Source organism: Petaurus breviceps, unplaced genomic scaffold, assembly GCF_028583685.1.
Source record: "Petaurus breviceps papuanus isolate PSGF00001 unplaced genomic scaffold, PetGlider_PUasm1.0 187, whole genome shotgun sequence".
Classification (NCBI taxonomy): domain Eukaryota; kingdom Metazoa; phylum Chordata; class Mammalia; order Diprotodontia; family Petauridae; genus Petaurus; species Petaurus breviceps.
In genome coordinates, this window is record NW_027185799.1 from 18,291,715 (window position 1) to 18,316,981 (window position 25,267).

Consider the following 25,267-nt stretch of genomic DNA (forward strand, 5'->3'; position numbering starts at 1 on the left):
CTAGGAACCTGTGTTGGCAGCCACCCTGGGGATGCTGGGGTGCTTGCTGCTACAATAACCTAGAGAAAAGAACATTTGAGAGAAACATAGTATCAGTCTTTAAGGATATGGAAGATCATCATGTTGAAGAATTTTTTTTTTTAATTCTGCTTGGTCCCAGAGCATCAAAGTGAAAGTTGCAGAGAGGTAGATTTTGACTTGATACAAGGAAAGACTTCCTAAAAATTAGAGATCACAAAAAGGAGAAAGAGCTTCCTTGAATTAGTGGGTTTCCCCTCACTATAGGTCTTTAAGCAAAGGCTAGATGGACACTTGTTGAATATGTTGTGAGATGAGTCCTTGTTCAGGTTTATGTTGTACTATCTGACCTGAAGGTCTATTTTAGTACAGCTAAGTAAAATTTCATTGATCACAGAATACCAGACATCTCATTTCAGATAGTGAGTTTCTTGAAGCAGGGAGACTTTACCTTGCTAGATATACTTAACAAGCTAGTATTTGTGAGTATATTTGCTGACTTCCATCCTGTTCTGTAAATCTATGTTACTTTTTCTCCAGCTGCAAAGGGAAATAATAATGATGACAGTGCACATCCTGTGTCTGGTCTATGTAAGCTCCATTCACAAAAGAGCTGACAATTGCAATATTTATGCTTTTAAATATAGTATCTTTGCATAAGCTGATGTGGGTGTTTCAAAAGAAAATTTGATCACCCATTCTACAGGATGTAAGCTCACAAAGGATACTGCTGCTGTGTGAAATTCATTAAGAGAAATTCCTATTCAAAGCAGCCACTGCTTTTATTTGAATAAGTAATCACATCAAAAGTCTACTTCAAATTTATTTAATACATTGATCCTAAGTAGGCATGTCACATTGTCATGATATCAACTAAGAAGGCACCAGTATCTAAGGATGAAAGGTAATTAAGCCATTATGACATGCCACCTAAGACATTCCAGATGGCCTTTGAACTAATACACAGAAAGTACATTCCTAATTCCAGAAATCAGTCCATTGCACATGGATATAGAAGCTATTGTTAAAGATTCTTTTCTTAACATAGTTTATAATACACAAGCTATGTGCTTATTTAAAAATAACCAAGCTTTTATATATTTAATAAAGCTTTAGGTTTCACAAAGTGCTTTCCTTAGAAGACCACTATGAACTAGGTAGTAGGTATTATTGTTCCAGTTATATAAATGAGGAAACTGAGGCCCATGGAGGTAACCCATAGTCACTAGCTATGAGGTTTCAGAGGTAGTATATGAACCCCATTTTTCTGGCTCTTAGTTCAACACTATATTCATTACATGATAATATTCTTATGATAGCTTTACATGATCTCTCTATTGTCTGAGTGGCAGAAAGTCAAGTCAGTGTTTTATATTTATGTGACTACATTTTTTGTTTAAGTGTATTGAAAGGATTTGCAATGGAAATATGTAAACTGAAGTAGTTTCTTCATTCAGAAACTAATATTGTTAAAATATTTTAAGTAATGATGATAACAAAGGCAGCATTAACATTTGCTCAAGGGAATAATAATTCCTAACATGGCTCTGGTATTGCTGCTAGAGAATCGACCTTAAAATAAGGCAGATCTAGCTTTACCCCATTATTGTTGTTGGGCCTTCATTCTCAAAGAGACCAATGACATCAGTAGGGAAATGTCTGGATTTGCAGTAAATTGGATTTAAGTGAGGCAGAGCTATGCGAAGTTATCAGCCTCAGTCTCTACAGAGTCATCAGAGTTCAGCAGCAAGAAAAAGGTCTATACTACTGGTGATGACCCCAAAAGCAGTGGAAGACAATGGCCTTTTTAAAATAAGGTCTTTTCTAGCTCTTAGTTTTTGGGGGGCAATATTCATTCATACTGGCTGGATGAACCCAGTTAAATCAATAAACCTCACCTTGTTCTTGTTAAATCTTTGAGATTCTAAGTTGTTGTGATCATGCTGCACCACACTGGTAAAGGGAATTTCTTCTCTTGAGAGTTCCCTATACCAGTGAAATCTCAGGTCCACTCCCTGTCCTCTACTATTCACTAAATCATGTTCCCATAGCATAGTAAATTCACTATTATCCTCTGGCAACCAAACACCTAAGAGTTGAATTAGCCCTTACAAACAAGCATTATCATATTTAGCTCATGTAAGTGATTCACTTATGAGTGCCTGCTTTTTAACTCTTTGTTGTGACCTCTCATATTGCAAAATAGTGAAGTTCTTTTTCTCTACAAGTCAGTCATTTTTGGATTGAAAGTGGACTATAGCCCTTTGTACTCTCATTATAAAGGATGAAAACAGAATGTTGGGGCTAGTCATTTTTCAGAGATCATCCTCATTTTCCAGATGAGGGATCTGTAGGCCTAGTGAGGTTAAGTAGGTCCTAGGTCAGATAGCTAATAAGTAGCAAAACTGAAAGTAAAACTGAAGTCTCATGGCTTTCAAACCAGTTCTCTTTTCAATATATCATGTTGAATGGGCTTTGGTATAGAAACATACAAATGATAGCTTTCCTATGAAAAAAATATTATTTATAATTCAGTGAGAGAAGGTTGATATTTTTTTCAAGAAAGATGTGAATAAAGTCAAAGTAACAGAATAGGCCACCATTTGGAAGGGCTTAATATGCTACTCAGCAAAATTATCTTTCTTGGTCATAGATTGCCTATAATCCAGGTGCTCCATCTTTTAAATGTAAATTATTTGCCCTTGCAAGATCTAGGGAAAAAGGAATGAATTGATCAGTACTGCTCCTACCCTAGAAATAAACTTCCACCAAAAATGTCCGCAGCCCAAAGAGTAATATTTTTTTTAGTAGCAGGAGATAAAAATCATCTCTGTGGGATTAAGATTCAGGTGTATTCCTCAGTTTCATGCCTCTATAGGATATATCATTGCTGCTCACATACCCTTTTAGATATATTTTGTGAGCCATAAGCCTGAGCAGCAAAGAGCCCACCTATAGATCTTTTAAAACACCAGGAGTTCTTAGACAGGTACACAGATATACCATATTAGATCTTCACTGTCCATCTTCTTCCAAAGAACACTAGCCAATACCACACCAAGGGAGACAGGAAGGGGAACCTGAACTACTACATCTGAGAAACCACAAACTTTTGAGAATCCTACCCACCATTCATTATTTTATTTCTTTATATATTACATTGTGATTCTTCAGAAAGGATAAACTAATTTGAACAGAGTAAAACAAAAAATAAAAGTCATGCTACTCATTCAACTATTGTTTGAGGCAGAACTCATAATAAGAAATTCCTTTTTAAAAAAATAATTTTTAATTCTTAACATTCTTTTAAAAAAAATTGTGTTCCATATACTTGCTCTCCTTCCTGTCCCTCCCTTACCCACTAAGAAGGCAAGCGATATATCAATTATTATATGTGAAGTCACATAAAACACATTTCCATAGTAACCATAACATAAAAAAGAAAAAAAAAACAAAGGAAGAACATTTTACTTTAATTTGCATTCAGAGTTCATTAGTTCTTTCTCTTGAGGTAGATAGCATTTTTTTTTAATAATGAGTCCTATGTAATTGTCTTGGATCAGAGTAGCCAGGTCTTTTGGGCACAATGACCTGGTTCTTCTACTTTTGCTTTGTATCAGTTCACATAGGTCTTTTCCATATTTTATTTTCTGAAATTACCCCCTCATCACTTCTTACACTAGCATAACAGTTGTCCTTCATAATCATATGCCACAACTTGTTCAACTTTGACTCAACTGATGACTATACCTCAATTTCCAATTCTTTGCCACTACAAAAAAAGCTGTTTCAAATATATTTGTATATATGGGTCCTCTCCCTTTTCTTTTTTTTTGGGGGGGAGGAGGGAGCTAAAAAACTAGTAGTGGTATTGCTAGATCAAAGGGCATGCAAAGTTTTATAGCTTTTGGGACATAGTTCCAGAACAGTTGGACCAGTTCACTGCTCCACAAAAGTCCATTAATGTATCCATTTTGTCATCTCTTCTAGCATTTGCTGTTTCTTTTTTCTATTTAACATTTTATTTTCCCCAATTACATGTTAAAACAATTTTTAATATTTTTTAATTTGAGTTCAAAGTTTTATTCCTCACTCTCTGCTCTCCCCTCCTATTGAGAAGGCAAGCAATCTGATGTAGGTGAGTCATGTGCAGTCATTCAAAACATGTCTCCATGTTGGTCCTATTGTGAAGGGGAAAAGATAAAAACAAACAACAAAAAGAACAACAAGAAAAATATAGAAAGTAAAGAAGATATGTATTCTTATCTGAATCCAGACTCCATCAGTTCTTTCTCTGGAGATGGACAGTGTTTTCCATCAAAAGTCCTTCAGAATTGTCTTGGATCATTGTATTGTTGAGAACAACTAAGTATTCACAATTGATCATCATAAAATATTGCTATTACTAAATAAAATATTCTCCTGGTTCACGGGTGGGGAACCTGTGACCTGAAGGGTACATGTGGACCTGTAGGTCCTCAAGTGCAGCCCTTTGAGTTAATCCAAACATTCACAGAACAAATCCACTTAATAAAAAGGATTTGTTCTATAAAACTTAGACTCAGTCAAAAAGCCATACCCAAGGGCCTAGAAGGCCACAGCTTCCCCACTTCTGTACCTGATTCTACTCTTTTCACTTTGCATTGGTTCATGTAACACTTTCCCATTTTTTTCTGAGAGAATCCTGCCCATCATTTCTTATAGCACAATAATATTCCATCATTGGGCAGCCAGGTGGCTCAGTGAGTAAGAGCACTGGCCCCAGAGTGAGGATGACCTGGGATCGAATCCGGGCTCTGATACTTAGCACCATACCCAGAAATAACTGGCTGTGTAACCTTGAGCAAGTTACTTAACCCTAATTGCTTAAAAAAATAATATTCCATCACAATTATATAGAACAACATTTCCTGATTGATGGACATACCCTCAAATTTCAATTCTTTGCCACTCCTAAATAATAAAAATAAAAAGTGCCAGAGGTTCTTTTCCTTTTTGCTTTTTTTTTTTTGGTATATAGACCTAGTAGTGGTATTTCTTGGTCAAAGTGTATTCTTGGCCAAACTTTTGGGCATAGTTCTAAATTGCTCTACAGAATGGTTGAATTATTATACAATTTCATCAACAATGCATTAGTGTTTCAATTTTCCCATATCCCCTCAAATATCAGTCATGTTCTTTTTCTGTCATATTAGCCCATCTGACTTGTGTGGGGTGGTAGCTCTGAGTTATTTTAATTTAATTTCTCTAATTAACAGTGATTTAAAGAATTTTTATATGACCATAGATAGCTTTATTACTTCATCTGAAAATGAACTTCATATGCTTTGATCATTTATCAATTGAAGAATGGCTTTTATTTCTATAAATTTGACTCAGTTCTCTACATATTTGATCAATGAGGTCTTTATCAGAGAAACTTGCAATGTTTTCACAGTACTGACTATGTACTCCCCTCTATTCTATTTCCACCCTGTTTATCCTACTCTTTTTATATCTGCTGTCACACTCCATTCTCAAAAGTGTTTTGCACTTCTCCTGATCTATACCCCCTTCTCTCAATCATCTCCCCTTCTCCCATGCTCTTTCCCTTCTACTTTCCTATGTGATAAGATAGATCCCTATGCCCAAATATATATATATATATATGTGTGTGTGTGTGTGTGTGTGTGTGTGTGTGTGTGTGTGTTTGTATGCTATTCCCTCTTTGAGCAGATTCTGAAGAGAGTAAGGGTCATCTACTTCCCCCACCCCATCTTCCTGTACACTGTTAAACATCTTTCATTAAATAATATACTCCATTCTACTCTTTCCTTTACCTTCCTCTCAGTATAATCTTATTTTTCACCCCTTAATTTTTTTAGACAATCATCCCATCATATCTAACTCATACTCATGCCCTTTGTCAATGTATACACCTTCTAACTTCCATATTATGAAAAATATTTTAGGAGTTATAAGTATCATTTTCTTATGTAGGAATGGAAACAGTTTAATGTTATTAAATCTCTTCTCATCTTTCTACTTTACCTTTTTATTCTTCTCTTGAATCTTGTATTTGAAAGTCAAATTTTCTATTTAGTTCTGGGCTGTGTATGATGAATTCTTTCAAATTCTCTATTTTGGGGGAGGGAGGAAGTGGAGCCAAGATGGTGGCATAGAAGCAGGAGAACTCCATGAGCTCCCCCCATAACCACCTGAAATATCTATAAAATATGACTAAATAAACTTTAGAGTGACAGACCCCACAAAGTGACAGAGAGAAACAAATCTCCCACTGAAGGTAGCCCAGGAGGCCTACAGGAAGGGTCCATCATAGCACCTGGGAGCAGAGCCCAGGCCCATGTGAGCCCAAGGTTTTAGACTCAGGGCAACCCCAACTGGCTGGAAAGTAGACTTCAGGATAGTGGATCAACAAAAGCTGTGGTGGCTTCCAGAAATATCAACCCATAAATGCCACAAAGTAAAAAGTCATTGTGGAACTCTGTTGGAACTGGGAGGGATGGAAGGGGCATAATCCAGCCTCTGACCTCAGAGCAAGAAGCAGTGGAGGTGTTGTGTACAGCTGCCTCCAAGTGGCTGCTTCAGAGCTCCTGGGTTGCAGATCACAGGGGGACCAAGTGATCATTCAGAGGGTAATTGCTTTTGCTTTAACCTGATTGGATCTGGATCGCTGTCTTGGGTGGAGGTCCTGGGGTGTGTGACCAGGTGACAGAGCTTGTGAGGGCTTTAAAGAGGGCAGCAAACTAATAGCTCTGGCAGCTGTGAAAACCCAAGAAATTTGGGACAGAACTCTGAAAGCAGAGTTCTACATTGGCAAAAAGCTCAAAAGTCAAGTAATTGAGTGGCAACATCAGGAAGCAAAGCAAGCATAGCAATCAAACCTTAGATCCCTTGTTTGTGGACAAAAAGAATCAAAACATGGAACCAGAAGAAGACAACAAAGTCAAAACTCTTGAATCAAAAGTGTCCAAGAAAAATATGAACTGCTTACAGGCCATGGAGGAGCTCAAGAAGGATTTTGAAAATCAAGTAAGATAAGTGGAGGAAAAATTGGGAAGAGAAATAAGAATGAAGTGAGAAAGTCAAGAAAAGAGAGTCAACAACCTGACTGAAGAAAATAATACCTTAAAAATAGATTAACTCAGGGTGGCTAGGTGGCACAATGAACAGAGAACCAGCCCTATAGTCAGGAGTACCTGAGTTCAAATCCAACCTCAGACACTTGACACAAAACTAGCCATGTGACCTTGGGCAAGTCACTTGACCTCAACTGCCCTACCTTCCTCTCTCCAAAAAGCAAAAAAAAAAATAGATTAACTCAAATGGCAAAAGAGGCCCAAAAAGCCAATGAGGAGAAGATTACTTAAAAAGCCAAATTTGTCAGATAGAAAAAGAATCTCAAAAGTTTATGAAGAGAAGCCAATGAGGATAAGATTACTTAAAAAGCCAAATTTGTCAGATAGAAAAAGAATCTCAAAAGTTCATGAAGAGAATCATTCCTTCAGAATTAGCCTGGAGCAAATGGCAGCTAATGAATTTATGAAAAATCAAGATACTATTAAAGAGATCCAAACAAATGAAAAAAAAAAATAGAAGGCAATGTGAAATTACTCACTGGAAAAACTACTGACCTGGAAAATAGATCCAGGAGAGATAATTTTAAAAATTTGACTACCTGAAAGCCATAACCAAAAAAAGAACCTAGAAATCATTCTTCAAGAAATCCCCAAGGAAAATTGCGCTGATATTTTAGAAACAAAGGGCAATATAGAAATTGAAAGAATTCACTGATCCCCTGTTGAAAAACATCCCCAAAAACAAACTCCTAGGGATATTATAGCCAGGTTCAGGAGTTCCTAGATCAAGGAAAAAATATTGCAAGCAGCCAAGAAGAAACAATTTGAATATTGTGGAAATACAATCAGAATAACACAGGATCTGGCAGCTTCTACACTGAGGGATCAAAGAGCTTGGAACATGATAATCTGTAGATCAAAGAAGCTAATGTTAAAACCAAGAATCATCTACCTAGCAAAACCAAGTATAATGTTTCAGGGGAAAATTTGGTCATTCAATAAAATAGAGGACTTTCCAGCATTCTTGATGATAATAACTGAGTAGAATAGAAAATTTGACATTCAAAAACAAGAAGGAAGAGAAGCATGAAAAGGTAAACAGGGAGAAGAAATCATAAAGAACTTATCAAAATTGAGCTATTTACACGCATTCATGGAGAAAAATAATTGTAACTTATGAAACTTTTCTCAGTATAAGGATAGTTGAAGGGAATAAAAATGTATACATATATGTCTATATTGGAAGGTATATGTGTGTGTGAATACATATATGAGTGTGTGTACATATGTGCACATGTATACATAGACACAGGGCACAGGACCAATTGAATAGGAAGGTATGACTCTTAAAAGGTGAAATTTAGAGGTGAGAAAGGAATATAATGAGAGGAGATGGGAAGAGACAGAATAGGGTAAGTTATCTCATATAAAAGAGGCAAGGGAAAGCTGTTACAATGGAGTGGAAGAACAGGAAGGCAAAAGGGAATGGGTGAACCTTACTCTCATTGAATTTGGCTTAGGGAGGGAATGACATACACATTAAATTGGGTATCTTGATCTGCAGGAGAGTAGGGGGAAGGATATGAGAGAAGGGATGATGTTGGGGAGGGAAGTTTGTGGGGGAGGGTAGTTAGAAGCACACACTTTTGGAAAGGCACAGTGTCAAAGTAGAAAATAGAACAAGTGGGGTGTGGGATAGGATGGAGGGCAATATAGTCAGTCTTTCTCAATATATCCACTAGGGAAATGTTTTGCATAACTATAAATGTACAACCTATTTTGAATTGTTTATCTTCCCAGTAAGGGTGGCTGAGAAAGGAGGAAGGGAAATAATCTAGAATTTCAAAGTTTTAAAATCAAATGTTTGAAAATATATTATTATTTTTTTTTACATGAAAATGGGGAATAAGTTATACAGGCACTGGAGTATAGAGATCCGTCTTGCCCTACCAGAAAGTCAGAGGTGGGATGTGGGAGGCTATAAGAGAGAGCAGATTTGGGGAAGGGGTATACAGTGGGATTGCTGTTTTGGGTTAGTGGGTAGGGAAAAGGTGGGGAGAAAATTTTTAACTCAAAATATTGTGGAAATGAATGTTGTAAACTAAAAATAAACATAAAATTTAATTCAAAAAATAATAAAAAAAAGAAACAGTTAAATCTTGTGTTATCCTCACTGTGGCTCAATTGTTTAAAAATGTTTTGGGGAGAGCTTATGTATTTCTCTGCCATTTTGCACCCTCCCTTCAGTATTTCCCATTTCTGATGGGTATAAGGTGGTATCTCAGAGTTATTTTAATTTACTTTTTTTCTAATTAATAGCGATTTAAAAAATTGTTTATATACCTGTAGGTAGTTTTGGTGGATAGAAAAGTAGCAAAGTTGATAGATTGCTAGGCCTGGAATCAGGAAAACTAATCTTACTAAATTCAAATCTTGTCTCAGATATTTGCTAGTTGTGTGACCCTGGGCAAGTCACTTAACCTGTTTGACTCAGCTTCTTCCTCTGAAAAATGAAGGAAATGGTAAAGTGTTCCAGCATCTTTACCAAGAAACCTCCAAATTGGGATGCAAATAGCTGAACACAACTTAAAAAAAAAGATAGCTTTGATTTCTTTTTCTTGCCTCTTCATATCCTTTGGCCATTTATCATTCGGGGAATTTATCTACACACACACACACACACACACACACACATATGATACTTTTGTCAGAGAAATTTGCTGTAAAAACTTCTTATATTACTTCATGGTCTATGGAGCCTATGAGCAAAATGTAGTTTCCATGATTTTTTCTTTCAATTAGGACTATTTTTGTTTTCCTTTTATGAGATTATGGTTACCAGACCTTTCTTCTTTTCCTTCAGCTGAAGTCTAATAAATCTTTTTTCCAGCCATTTATTTGAAATTTGTATGACTTTCTATTTCATGTGTGTCTTTTGTACATAACCTAGGTTGAATTTGGTGTTATAATCCATTCTGTTATATAGTTTTGTTCATGGGTGAGCTCATCTTATTCCCATTCACATTTAGGTTTACTAACCATGTATTTCTCACAATCCTATTTTCTTCCATTTACCCTTACCTTTCTTTATGTTATTTCTCCTCAAAACTCTTTTTTCTCACCACTGCCCCTCCCTCTGTTAGCTCTTCCCCCACCAAGATATCTTATGTCCTTATACTCCTTTTTCCTATATCCCCTTTAACTGAGTGTGTGTGTACTTCCCTCTTCAAACCAATTCCAATGATTGTGAGGTTCAAGCATAACCCACCATCCCCTGATTTCCCACTCTACTATAAAAGCTCTTCCTTACATGCTTCGTTTAGGTGAGAAAATATTGCCCATTCTACCTTTCCATTCCTCTTTCTCGCAATGCATACCTCTTCCTCACCCCTATATATTTTTTGAGATCATCCACATCTTTCACTTTACATCCATATCCTCTGTCTATATGGAATTGTTCTAACTGTTAATGGTGATAACATTCTTAGGAGTTACAGCAATCATCTTCCCATATAGCGATATAAACATATGATAATGTTTATATGTTTATAGATTCCCTTATGATTACTCCCTCACATTTACCTTTTTATGCTACTCTTGAGTCTTGGGGTGAATGTCAAATTTTTTATTCAACTCTTGTCTTTTCATTAGGAATGCTAAAAAGGGAATAGAAACAGGACTTCCACATGACTCCCACTCCCACCTCCTCCAATTCATGTAAAAAAATGACTCTAAACAAACTTTGGAGCTACAAAACGCACAAATTGACACAGAAAAGCTAACCTCCCACTGAAAACAGCCCAGAAGGCCGGCAGAAAGCGGCCAGCTCAGTGCTCTCAGAACAAAGCCCAGTCCCATGTGAGCTAGAGGTTTAACCTCAGGGTGGCCACAACCATCCCCCAGCTGGTGGGACTTCAGAAAAAACACTGACCATGGCTCCTGCTTCCTTATGACCAATCACAAGCATTCCTTTCCACCTAGGAACTGCTACCCAGTATATGGGAAATAGAGGTGCCAATCAGTATCAGATGTACCCAGTGCTTCAAAGGATTCCCTGTAATCTCTGACCAGTTTTCTGATTTCCTTACAGTCTGAGGCTGAGAGCTTCTAAAGCTACTGCTGCTGCCACCACCCATGTCCTAGCTACTCCAAGGCCCACTGCTTATGTTCCTACTCTGCTCTGGGTTTGTACTCACCCTGATATTACATACCTCTTTTATATACTTCCTAAATTGTCTTAGACTGGAAAAAATTTCCCCCTCTGATCTTTTCTTAGCTCTGCTGGTCCAAAACTTGATTTGAGACATGATTTTAAAGTTGTTTGGAGGGAAATGTTGAGAGAGTTCAGCTGAGTCCCCACTGTACCCTGCCATCTGCATACTAAGTCATTCTTAATTTCAGTTCCATAAACTTCAATACCTGATTATAAATCTCTATTTAGATCCTAGTTGTGTGACACTGAGCAAAAATCGGCCTCTTTAAGCCTCAGTTTACTCATCTGCAAAATGTACATAATAATAGTATCTACCTTTCAAGGTTTCTAGGACAACTAAGTGAGATAATGTATTTAAAGGGGGTGGCCAAGTAGGACAGTGAGTAAGAGCACCGGCTCCAGTGTTGAGAATACCTGGAGATCAAATCCCGGGCTCAGACACTTAGCACTCACCCAGAAACACCTGGCCGTGTAACCTTGAGCAAGTTACTTAACCCCAATTGCTTGGGGGTGGCCAGGTGGCTCAGCGAGTAAGAGCACCAGCTCCAGTGTTGGGATGACCTGGGGATTAAATCTGGGCTCAGATACTCAGCACCACACCCAGAAATAACTGGCCGTGTAACCTTGAGCAAGTTACTTAACCCTTATTGCTTTAAAAAAAAGTAATGTCAATGCTAGCAATACTAGTAACCTAGCATTTATTAAGTGCTTTCTATTTTCCAAGCAGTGTGCTACATGCTAGGGATTCAAGAAAGGCAAAAACAGAAAACTTGCCCTGCACAGAATACAAGACACCCCTTGTTTTCTTCCCTTCTGTCCATATTGTACAAGGCATCCTCCCATAGAGTATCCAATAACATCGACGTTTTTAATACCAGGTAGCCCTTTCTTCACTAACTACTGCAACATAAACTACTTAAGTCACTAAAAAGAACTTCTAACCCATTGGAAACTTCAGAAGGAATGGAATGAGTAGGAAACTAATTATATAGATTAAGCATATGGGCATAGCTGCAAGTCTCCAAACCGTACTTCTTATCATCTCTGAGCCTACTTTTCTCAGAAAGAGGACATGTGCCATTATAGCCATTGGTAATATGTAAAGGTCTTAATGTGTCTTCCTGATTTGACATTTACCCCAGTGGTCCTCCTTATTGATGAGATTAGGTCTTCTAGAACAGCTCTTTAGGGAAATATTTATATCTGATAATGTTTACCAAACATTATACTTAAAAACTGTGATGTGCTTATTTACCATTCTTTCAGCTTGGGATAAATAGCATCTTAGACTGAAGATTCCCTTTCAAACTAAAATCTTTCATTTGGATTTGGAAATTCCTTTTGACCTGGGATTTTGCCAACTTTTAAAAGTGATAAATGGGAGCAAACACAGCTGGCCAAATAATTTTTAACATATATAAACATAAAACCTACTTATAAATAAATTCTTACCTGAACTATTATAGCAGTCTTTGAATTGGTATTTCTGCCAGGTCACTGATGAAATAATCTTCCTAATGCAGACTTCCCAAAGTCCATACCACTTTCCTGTTCAAGAAACTTCATCCTATTTTATCATTAGGTGAAGTCTGAATTAATTAGCTTTACATTTAAAGACTTCAAAAATTTTTCTCTAGCCTATTTTATTAGTCTTATTTGCACGTTACTTTCCTATGTTAAATCTGCCACCAATAAGAATTATAGTACTAACTTTTCTCTAATCTTGTCCTTTTCTCTTTTGCCCCTAAGAACTGGCCCAGTCTTTACCTTATGCCTAGAACTTTTTTTCTTCTTCATTTCCACCTGTTGAAATCTTTCTTTGTTAAAGATCATGTGAAAGTCAAATATTCTCTATTAAAATTTTCCTAATAAATAAGATGCCCCTCAATTCACCTCCCCCAATACTTTTTTCTAGATCTCTTCAGGTAAGAAGGTTTGTATGCATGTGTTCAGATCACCTAAAAGTGGAGGTACCCTGCTTACCTGAGTTCTTCTACCACTTGACATTAGAGACCTCTTTTAATTGGCTGGAAATTTAACTGGAAAGGTAGGGTCTTTCTAACTAGCCAGAGACCCTAGTTCTATCTATAGTTCTATCTGCTGCTTACAGGAGGTAAAAGATCAAGTTTATCTACCACAGCAAGGTCATGAACTGAACCAGGAGGTTCTACTCACTTTCTACCCACTTTCCCCTTTATCTCAGCTCTGAGAAATGGGTTTCTATTTCTGTTCTGTGTTGTTTATTCTTCTCAGGTTTAGCTGTAGTGATGATACTGTACCTAACTAAGTAGTTCAAGCCATCACAATCTTAGAGCCTGGATTTCAGGTGAACTGTTTTCATGGTTGTTTTTTTTTTGGCAGGGGGAGTAGGGGATTGGTGGTTGAGGTTGACACAGAAATTAGGACTGCATTTTATAGAAACTGCACTAAAATGTGAACATAATCCCCTTTTTCTCCCCCAGAGACTGAGGTATGGAAAGGGAGAGAAAGATTGAGTCCCATGTTCTGGGAGTAAATTTGTGTCTTTGTAATTATGCACTTTGAATAAATATTCCTTTGATTGAATGGTGCTAGGACTCAAAGGACTCATTCATAAAATGTAGAAAATACTTTAAGTGAGAACTGGAACCAATGGCACTAAATCTCCCCAATCCCTCCTTAAATGTACTAGAGAACCTTGGAGGAAGTGTGAAATATAATATACTTAGCCTTAGAGGAGACTTGGTTATACTTCTCTAATAGTGAACATGTATGTAGAACTTTAAGGTTTACAAAATGATTTCCTAACAAAAATATTGGAAATAATCCAGGGTCAATATTATTGTCCCTATTTTAAAAGTGAAGCAACTTAGTCTCAGAGGAGCCAAATGATTTGATGTATAGAAACAGACCTCAAATTCATTTTGCTTCTGACTTTCTATTTACCATGCTACTTCTTTGTTGCCCCTAATGTTATACTTATTTGAATACATGTTGTATCCCCCAATTATATTTTACTTTAAAGCAAAGATTCAGTTGTTTTTCAATTTTGTGTTTCTTCCAATGTTTAATTAAGTTCCTTGAATTCAGTATATATTTCATACTACTGATAATAGCTAATGTTTATATAATGCTTTCAGGTTTACAAAGTGTTCTCTTTCTGTCCTTCCCTCTCTCTCTCTCTACCTTTCTTTCTCTATATACATATAAACACACATACATATATACACATGTGTATATATGAACATACATGTGTATATATGTACACACATATACACACACCCATATGTGTGTGTGTGTATATAAAACTTGGTCCTTACAATCACCCTGAGACTCAAGTATTATTTAGTATTATTAATTTCTGAATTATTATTATTTATTATTCCTCATCTTATTGATGAGGAAATTGAGGCTCAGAGCAGCTAAAAATGTATATTGCATTTAATTCTTTAAGTCTTCTGTTTTCTTCCTATTGCCTTTATTTTATGTTCATATTGCATGCACTTAAGACATATCCTCATCCTGGTCATCTAACTTCTGATGTCCTAGAAGATACCAATACCCTTGCTAAAATGGGATTTCCAGAAATGAATGTAACACTCCAGATGTCATAAGAAAATGGTGTAGTGCAGTGGAACTATTACCTCTGAAGACTTGGGCATTGTACTTCTTTATTGATTGAGATCATAGTAGCCATCTTGGCTGCCATATCATACTTTTGACTCAAACTGAACAAATAGCTCACTAAAAAATCAAGAAATGTTGGTCTTCAAAATGCCAATATAATAATTATGTCTGAGTTGGTAACATAAGCCAGACCTGAATAATGCAAGTTTTGTATGTTCTCCTTTTCCTTAATCCCACTCCTATGGAAGAGAGAAAATGTGGCCCCTCTTCTATGTTAGAGCAATAGAGTTGTCACTGTCTCTAATGATAAACCCATCATATCTTATTGAAATTTATTTCTGGTTCACTTAGAACTTTGTTTCTCCAGCTCAGATAATCCCTGGGTCACAAAAATACAGGCTTTTGAACTGAAAGAGATATTTGGTATATCTAATCTGATTTCCTTGTTTTGGAGTTGAGGAAAATGATTTTTGGATAGGTAAAATGACTTGTCAGATCCGTAGAGATTAACTGAATCAAAATTCAAATAGTAATTCTCTGACTTTGAATGTTCTTTCTCTGCTACAACTCCTAGTTTGTTTGTTTTTTTTACCTCTCTCTACCTCTATCTCATGAAGAAAACTTTTCTGAAAGAGGAATGTTGCCAGCATTTAGAGTCATTAATTAATCAGTCCAAGTATTTATTAAATGTTTGTCATTTTTCAGGCTCTGTGATAAACTCTGGGATACAAAGATAGTTCAAATGTGGTGTCTGGGGGCGGCCAGGTAGCACAGCGAGTAAGAGCACAGGCCCCAAAATTGGGATCACCTGGGATCGAATCCGGGCTCTGATACTTAGCACCACACCCAGAAATAACTGGCCGTGTAACCTTGAGCAAGTTACTTAACCCCGATTGCTTTAAAAAAAAATGTGGTGTCTGTCCTAATAGTTACATATAAGTAACATATAAAGAGATTGAAGATAATCTTAGAGGGGAAACCTCTAGAAACTTGGGGAACAACAAAAGACTTCTTGCAAATGGTGGAGTTTCATGGGATAATATAGTCAGGTACTGCCTACAATGAATCTATTGGGTTATCATAATGAAAGCATAGAAGGAGTAGTGAAGGTCAAGGAGACATTCTCTTTTCCATGCACAATGTATCCTTGTATGTGTTTAAAATAGTTCTGTGGGTGGATAATTGGGGCTATTTTGAAGCAATAAACATACAGTGAGATCTGGCACTTGGTCTTATTCACTAAGTCAGTACTAAGTAAATATAATTTAAATTACATTTCAAATAACTCTCACTTTAATTCTATGACTTAAGAATCATTGCAATACGTCAGTGAGATTGATAAAGTCTATTTATTTAATTTTGAGTTTTGAACATGAGTTGTTTTCATTCCTTGGTTCCCTTTAGAGTAAGAGACAGAAAGATAAAGAACAGCTTAGACTTAATGTCAATAAAGCAAAATCTCTATGTGATTCTTGGAGAATCTGTATAGCAGCCTACAATGCTTATGGAGAGTTCTCTGTGAGAGACACACAAACAAGTGGAAAGAGTGTAGGCAACGTTTTCTTTGTTTTATAGACATTTTTCTTTAGTTTGGCAAAACACTTTTCCAATCTCCCTGCATGAATTTGTTCCATTAAACTGGCCCCTTGTTAGATTATAAGTTCTTTGAGGACAAATTGTGTGTTGTATGCATCTTTGTACTGACAGTCCCCACTAATACTTTTTGAACTATAATGAATTGATCTAGTATAATGCTAATTTATTTGTAATCCAATCTTTGGATTCCACTGTAATTAACTCCCCAAAGTCACCCTTCCCTTTCTCCTTCCAAACACTTATTCTGAATTTATCTTTACATTAAGTAGGATGGATTTCAAAAGTTATTAATCTTTTCATTAATACACCATGGTTACTTTCATTCTCATTTTTTGCACCTTGCTATACATATGTCAATCAGCACCTGCTTGAAATATTTGTCTCTGCCTTCATTGTATTCCTGGGTACTACCCATGTGGCTATGATGAAATGAAAAGTTGCAGAAAACAAACTTGCTCATTTAACACTCCCTCCTGGTGCAGTAGATACCTTGGCCTCTGTATTCTGAGCCCAATGGAGGAACCCCCAAATAGAAACTCAACATATCTATTTACAAGATCCAGGCAAGAGAGACCTTCAACTCTTGTGGAAACCCCACTGTTAAAGTTGATATCTACACCAAAAAAGGTCAGATTTGAGCTGCTGTGCCCAGTGGTGCTTCTACTGGTATCCATGAAGCCTTGGAGCTCCGAGACAATAAGACCCACTACATGGGGTCTCAAAAGCAGTTGAGCACATCAATAAAACTATTGCCCTGACCTTGATTAACAAGAAACTGAATGTTGTGGAGCAGAAGAATGAGAAATTAATGATAGAGATGGACGGCACTGAGAATAAATCTAAATTTGGTGCAAATGCCATATTGGGAGTGTCTCAGGTTGTTTGTGAGGCCAGAGCTGCTGAGAAAGGTGTCTCCCTGTGCTGCCAGATTGCTGTCCTTGCAGGTAATGCTGAAGTCATCCTGCCAGTTTCAATGTGATCAATGGTGACTCCCATGCTGGTAACAAGTTGGCCATGCAGGAGTTCATGATCCTTCCTGTTGGAGCAACAAACTTTAAGGAGGCCATGTACATTGGAGCTGAGGTCTACCACAAGCTGAAAAGCATGATTAAGCAGAAATATGGACAGGATGCCACCAATGTAGGGCATGAGGGTGGTTTTGCTCCTGACATCCTGGAGAATAAAGAAGCTCTAGACCTGCTAAAGAATGCTATTGGTAAAGCTGCCTATACTGATAAGGTCATAATTGGCATGAATGTTGCTGCCTCAAAATTCTTCTGATCTGGGGAATATGACTTGCATTTCAAGTCTCCTGATGATTCCAGCAGATACATCTCCCCTTCTTAGCTTGGGGACCTCTACAAGAGCTTCATCAAGGACTATCCAGTGCTATCTATTGAAGATCCCTTTGACCGGGATGATTGGGAAGCTTGGAAGAATTTCACTGCTATTGCAGGCATCCAGGTGGAAGGGGATGACCTCACAGTGGCCAATCCCAAGCACATTGAAAAGGCTATAGACAAGAAAGCCTGCAACTGCCTCCTACTCAAAATAAACCAGATTGGCTCCATGAATGAATACCTCCAGGCATGCAAGCTGATCCAGTCCAATGGGTAGGGAGTAATGGCTTCGCATCATTCTGGGGAGAATGAAGATACTTTCATTGCAGACCTGGTGGTGGTACTCTGCACTGGGCAGATCAAGATTGGTGCCCCCTGCCCATCTGAGCTTCTGGCCAAGTATAACCAGCTTCTCAGAATTGAGGAGGAGCTGGGCAGCAAGGCTAAATTTGCTGGAAGGAACTTTAGAACCTCCTGGTCCAAGCAAGCTTTGTGGCCAGGAGGCCTAAGAGCTTGCAAATGCCAGTCACCTCTGAAGAAGTCTGCTCCTGTCCTAAGAATGGGCAGCACCAATACTAGATCAGTTTTGTTTTGTGGGCAGGGGCCTCTGCTGCTTAATTTCCCTCTGCCTTCCACATTTTTGTGATACTCTCACTGCTTCATTAGAACTGTCTTAAACCAGAGACTATGTGATCCTCTGGCTCCCTGTCGACAGACCCTTGTCATCCTGTGACTGGGACAGAATGACCTGTTCTCACGCCCAACCCTGTTATTGATGTGTGAAGTCATATACTTGTGATGCAGCCCTGATGAACCCACAGGCCAGATCCTTAGTGGCTGCCATATGCAGAATAAAAGTATTCAGTAACCCACTGGAAAAACAACAACAACAAACTTGTTTGGATTTCTGACCATAATGTTTAATAGAGCTAACAAGATATACACTCTCTACTTCATGATAATAGTCACAAGTCACAAGGCAATTCACCAGCTTTTGAGTGCAGCCATTTCTGAATGTGATAATGGTTTCAAAAAATGTGTTCAGGCTATCGATTTACACATATAATAAACCTCTATTCGGACCCCTTAGGCCTTAGCAAGAAATTACATGTGTTACCATCAGATTAGAAAGACGATAAAGATACTACATTTCTTACTCATAAAATACTAGGCTGAATGTCATGGTTCAGTTATTTTTCTTTTGTAGATTTACTCTATATATTTTGAAGTACATGAAATAGAATATTTCCAAAAGATAATAAACTGAACATAGTAGCAGTTCTTTTAGACCCAAATTTGGTAGAACATGAACATCCCCTGAAGACTTACAAACTGTCACCTAGGAACAATGCTGAAGACTATACTCTTAAACCACAATCAAGGATATGATCAGGAAACCACATTTTAGAGAAATTCTCAACATTGAGCCGAGAAGAACTTTAAAAAAGGAGTGCTGTTATAGTGGATCTTGGGATTACCAAACTTTAAGTATGGTCAACTTTTCATTAACAATATTGAGGTTAATTATTTTGAGCATCTCAGACTCACTTAAATCCAATTCAGATGCAAGCCAAAATGTCACACATGATGTCATTGGTCTTCTTCTAGAATGAAGGACAAACAATTTTACCACCATCAATAGCAATACAAAGATGAAAACAATCACTATCTTACTTGACAGGGATATGTCATGGAATAAAGATATTTTAAAATTGATCGTGGGGTCTGGAAGGAATGACCTCAGAAATCACCTAGGTTACATTCTCATTTTTCAGTTGAGGAAACTGATGGGGAGGAAGACTACAAATGTAACTTTTCCCTAAGTGACACAGGTAGTAATCAAATTTGAACTCAGGTCCACTGAATGCAGAATCAGTACTCTTTCTACTCTCATAGACTGTCACCATTCACAAAGAATATACAAATCTTGTTTGTTTTTGTCTCTATGTTCCTAGTCCTTAGTACACTGCCTGACACAATTAAATGCTGAATTGAACTGAGAAAGGTAGACATCAGAAGGCAAAGGATTATGTTCATGGCTCTGCATATTGACCAAGGGATCAAAATTATTTCAGTTCAGGGGTCAGAGTGATATGCCTAGGCAATCCTGAGCTCACTGTATGAACCTGATTCTTCTCTAATCTAGTGGTTTTGGAGCTCTTAGTCACAGAGATGCTAATTTTCAGTTTTTTAGATGACTAATAAATGGCAAGAAATTAGCAAAAAAGTAGTCTTAAAAGTAAGATTGCAGTGGAACAGCATGGATGTGGAAAAAAAACAAACTCACTTGGTGTCTTGTTGGAGCATAGGGAAGGCTTGCTGTTCTTCAGCACTACTTGCTATTTGCAGAGGTATTCAATTTCACCCTTAGCACTTCATGACTTTCTTTTAAGACTTTAATATTAAAAGAAAAAACACAGCTACTTATACAAGTCATCAGATATTTACATATAAATATGAATCGACTTTGAACTCTTTCCCAATGAATTCTTTTTTTTTAATTAAAAGGCACTGATTACTCAGAAGGTGACAAGATGAGGAAAGAGGGGTAGCATTAAACTACAATAAGAGGGAAACCAAGGTCAGCAAAGATGAATTCCTTCATCTCACAGTATTTCCTGTTGAAGTATCATAGTGCCCACTCCACAATATGATATGAACCTATAGCTATATACTATATTTAACAGAGATGTAAGTCTCAGAGTCTTGAAGATGATTTATCAGTATCATCTAGAAGTCATATTTAACATTAAGGACATAATAATAAAAAATGACATCTCACTATACAATCATAGTCATTGATAATGGTAACTCATTATTACTGGGAGTCCTCCAAGATCAAAGATAAAATACTATTTTTTTGACCTTCAAAGGCCTTCATAACCTATCTGCCACCTTCTAGTCTTCTTACAACACATAAACTCCTATTCGTATTTCCCTGCAAGCCAGTAGCATTGGTCCTCTTGCTTTTCCTTACACAAGAAACTCCATCACCCTAATCCAGGCACTTTCACTTGCTTTCATCCAGGTCTGGAGCCTTCTCTGTTTTTATCTTTGCCTCTTGGATTCCTTCAAGTACCAGATAAAATTGTACTTTCTACAGGAAACCTTTTCTGGTCTCCCTTAATTCTAGCACCTTCACTAATTTCCAATTGATTCTGTATATTCTCCTGTATATATACAGTTCTCTATTGAAATTGACTGGTTGGTGGTGATTTAGTCAAATGATCCAACTTTGTTTGGGATTATTATTAGTATGGTCCTAATTTTTCTCTGAAACCTTTGAATAGCCCTTCCTTTCATACAAAAGGATAGATAGATTCTGAATATTAGATCATAGGATTAGTATAGTTGGAGGCCATATTAATTCACTAGAAAACAATATATATTTGGAATTAAAGGTCTAGGTTTGAATGCTGCCTTTACAACATAACTTGCTCATTTGCCAAGTCTTTGGTTGGTCTATTATAGTACTAGGCATCTACCTCAAAAAGGGTAGTGGCAGAAAGAACATTTTTTTTGCATAACAATATATTCAAAGAAACTCTATTTGTAGTAGTCCAAGCCTGCAACCAAAATGGTTGCCCATCCATTTGGGAATGACTGAACAAATTGTGGTATAAGAATGTAAAGTAATATTATTTGCCATCAGAAATAATGGGCAACAGGAATTCAGGGAAACCTGAGAAGGCCTGATTGAAATGATGCAAAGTTAAGAAAGTAGAATTAAAGAAAAAAAAAAATATATATATATATATAAAATGATGATAATTACATAAGTAATTCTGAAAGGCAAGGGAAATTGGATGAACTGTAATGAACACTCTTGGTTTGTGCACTTACCTGTGAAAAACTGGACTAAATGACATATATGGGCTCTTATAACTCTAAAAATATAAGTTCCTTTGGAGTTCTGTGGTTTTCACTGTAAATTACAAATACAACTATAAAATGCAAGGTTTTTACTCTGCTCTGATTTGGTTGTGAAATCTCATGAAAAATATCCCCATGATAATATTCCTAAGGTGTCTTTGATACCATTATAATTCACAATAATAAGTGGTATCTTCTACTTCCAAATTGAATATATAAAGATTTTATTAGGTAAATAGAAGTATATAAATAATAAATTATAATGATGTAAGACACGTCATAAAAGAAATGAGTTGAATTTACACAGAAAGAAATGTCTTAACTCTCATATGGGCATTCAGTTTTGGGGAGGGCATTGAAACTGCATATTTACTATAAATATACGAAAGTGCTATTCTGTTAAAATTTTTGTGCTACTGAAATATTTGTGGTTGCATGACACATGATTTTGCCATATTACTCTTCCATTCAATTTATATGTTTAAAAGTTAAATCAGAGATCATTAAAAGTTATACTTTAATTTATGACAGTTTACAGTTTAGAGATTTTTTTTGCTCTTTTTTGGAGGGCAATTGGGGTTAAGTGACTTGCCCAAAATCACATGGCTAGTTGTGTGTGTGTGTGTATGTGTGTGTGTGTGTGTGTGTGTGTTGTGTCTGAGGCCAGATCCGAACCCAGGTCCTCCTGACTCCAGGGCTGGTGCTCTATTCACTGCACCACCTAGCCACCCCTAGAGATATTTTTTATCCACCTCTATAAATAGTAAATGCTATTTATTACCCATGCCACTATATTATTTAAAAACATTCATACCTAAAGTAAATTCCACACTGACCTAAAATATTGATCTCCTAAAACCAAAATGAACATATGTTTGCTGCATTATTATTTTTGATACTTATTAATGATACAGTATTATCCAAAGAGAAGATGATTTTCTAATTTAACCAAATGGATTATCTATGTTTTTCTTCCAATAATAATAAAATCCCCATGGAAATTAAATTATCTTGTTGCACACTTCTTAAAAACATTACAATTTCTAGTCAGCATGTGATATTGGAGAAAATATCAAGCTGTGTAAAATGGATTAGTCAGGACTATTCCCACTACAATTCTTAATTAATTATGCAATGATATGCAGGCCATTTATTCCCCTTGTCCTTTCATTCATGGTTAATACCTAAAATACACATATGGCAGAAAACTATTAGACAAGGCACAAGCAAGAATGCCCATCATCTGTCAGAGATGAAGTGCAAGACAATCATTGTGTTTTGTGTTGGCTATGAGGGGCTGATGAAATAAATAGAATATGTGACATGATGTCTCTTTCATCTATAAAAATATCATCTCAGAGGTTATGCTTCATTAGCTCCCAATGTAGCATGCATAATAAAAGAAGAAGGCATAGCTTTGCTTTGATTCATTGTGGGAAAGCTTATCAGGCCTCCTTTCAAGTGACAGTTTATTAAATAAGGTGAATAATGGAAAATATTTGAGCTAGAAGTGATTCACACACAGCCTTGCATTTGGCACATGATTACAAAGTAAAGATGACAGCTCCGTGCCTCCATTTTGTGTGATTATGAAATAAATGGGAAAAGATGTGTTGAGTTCCCTGCAGGGAGATCCATGGGCTTTATTCTCTCTATTTCTTTTCTTTCTTCCTTTTTTTTTAAAGTTAATTCAGCCTGAAAATCTGATGGAAAAATTACTTCATTTTAAAATATAAAGACTCATCATGTCTTCCAAGTTAGAGCAGATTCAGTGAAATTTATTTGACATGTACCAGATCTTTTCCAATGTCATGGAAAGCTAAGACACTTCATTCATTCATTCACTTTTTTTCTACAAAATTTTGAGACTATTAACCTTGGCACTGTAATGGACACAAAAATAAACAAAGCATGGGCATAGCTCCTGTTTAGTTGTAAGTTAAAATGAGAGAATTCATTTAGTTTATCAAATGTCTATTAAGAAAAAAAAAACACTTTGCTATCTATGCAAGAAACTGTACTTCAGAATCTAGGCTTTAGTTTCTCCTGCAGCTAAAAATTTACTACAAAGATATGACGTGGTCAGAAATAGATCTGATTCAAGGCAAGTTATGGTAAGCATGAAAGAATGGCTACAGACAAAATGCTATTATAAATGCAAGATAGAATAAATCACAGCTGGAAAAGAAAACTATCAGGGAAAGTTTCATGAAGGAGGTGGCACCCAAAATGAGGCTTGAAAAAAACGAAAGGACTTTAATACACAAATATCTGCAGGATTTCATTTGAGATGACATTAGAGCTGAGGTTTAATGGATGCAGGGATAGTGAGTAGGTTTTGCTTTCATTTAATATTTTATTTTTCCTCCAGTTATATGTAAAACAATTTTTAACATTTTTTAAAAAACTTTGAGTTCCAAATTCTCTCCCTCCCTCCCCACTCCCTTTCATTGACAAGGGAAACAATTTGATATTAATTATACATGAGTAGTCATGCAAAATAGTTTTCTAATAGTAATGTTGTAAAAGAAAAAGTAGACTAAAAAAACAAGCAAAAACCTAAAGAAAAATAAAGTTAAAAAATGCTTTAATCTGTATTCAGAGAACATCAGTTCTGTCTCAGGGGATGGTTATAACATTTTTCATCATAAGTCCTTCAGGGTTGTCTTGGATCATTGTGTTGTTGAGAATAGCTAAGTAATTCACAGTTGATCATCTTAGAATATTGCTGTTACTTTGTACACAGTACATTTCACTTTGCATAAGCTCATACAAGTCTCTCGAGACTTTTCCGAGAGCATACCACTCATCATTTCCCATTGCAGAATAGAATTCCATCACAATCAAATACCACTACTTGTTCAGCCATTCCCCAATTGTTGTGTGTCCCCTCAATATCCAATTCTTTTATTTTTTGTACTATAGGTCTTTTCCTTTTTATTTTATCACTTTTGGGATACAGACTTTGTAGTGGTATTGTGAGGTCCAAGGGTATGCATAGTTTTATAGCCATTTGAACATACTTCAAAACTGCTCTACAGAATGGTTAAATCAGTTCACAATTAATATCCCAATCTTCCCACATCCCCTCCACCATTTGTCATTTTCCTCTTCTGTCTTATTAGTCAATGTAATTGTTATGAGGTAGTACCTCAGAATTGTTTTAATTTGTATTTCTCCAATAATTGAAATTCTCCAATTCTCTTAGCCTTCACAGTAAAAAAGCTTTTTCTTTCCTCTTTTAAATGAAATATTTTATCCCATTCTACATCTCCCTTTCTCTTTCTCCCAGTATTTTTCTCTCTCAACTCTTAATTTTCCTTTTTTTTAGATATCATCCCTCTGTAATCTAAAGGTCACACCTGTGACCTTTCTCTATATATACTTATTCTATCTACCTAATAATGAGAATATTATTATAAGTTACTAGCATCCTCTTCCCATGTAGGAAAATATACAATTTGATCTTATTAAGCCTCTTATGATTTCCCTTTTCTGTTTACCTTTTTATGCTTCTCTTGAGTATTATATCTGAAAAGCAA

The 25,267-nt window shown here is 36.4% G+C and overlaps 1 pseudogene; it reads left to right on the forward strand.

The window, feature by feature from the left end:
• The first annotated feature begins 881 nt into the window (after positions 1 to 881).
• Positions 882 to 18,498, forward strand: LOC138163058 (alpha-enolase-like; annotated as a pseudogene).
• The last annotated feature ends 6,769 nt before the right edge of the window (positions 18,499 to 25,267 follow it).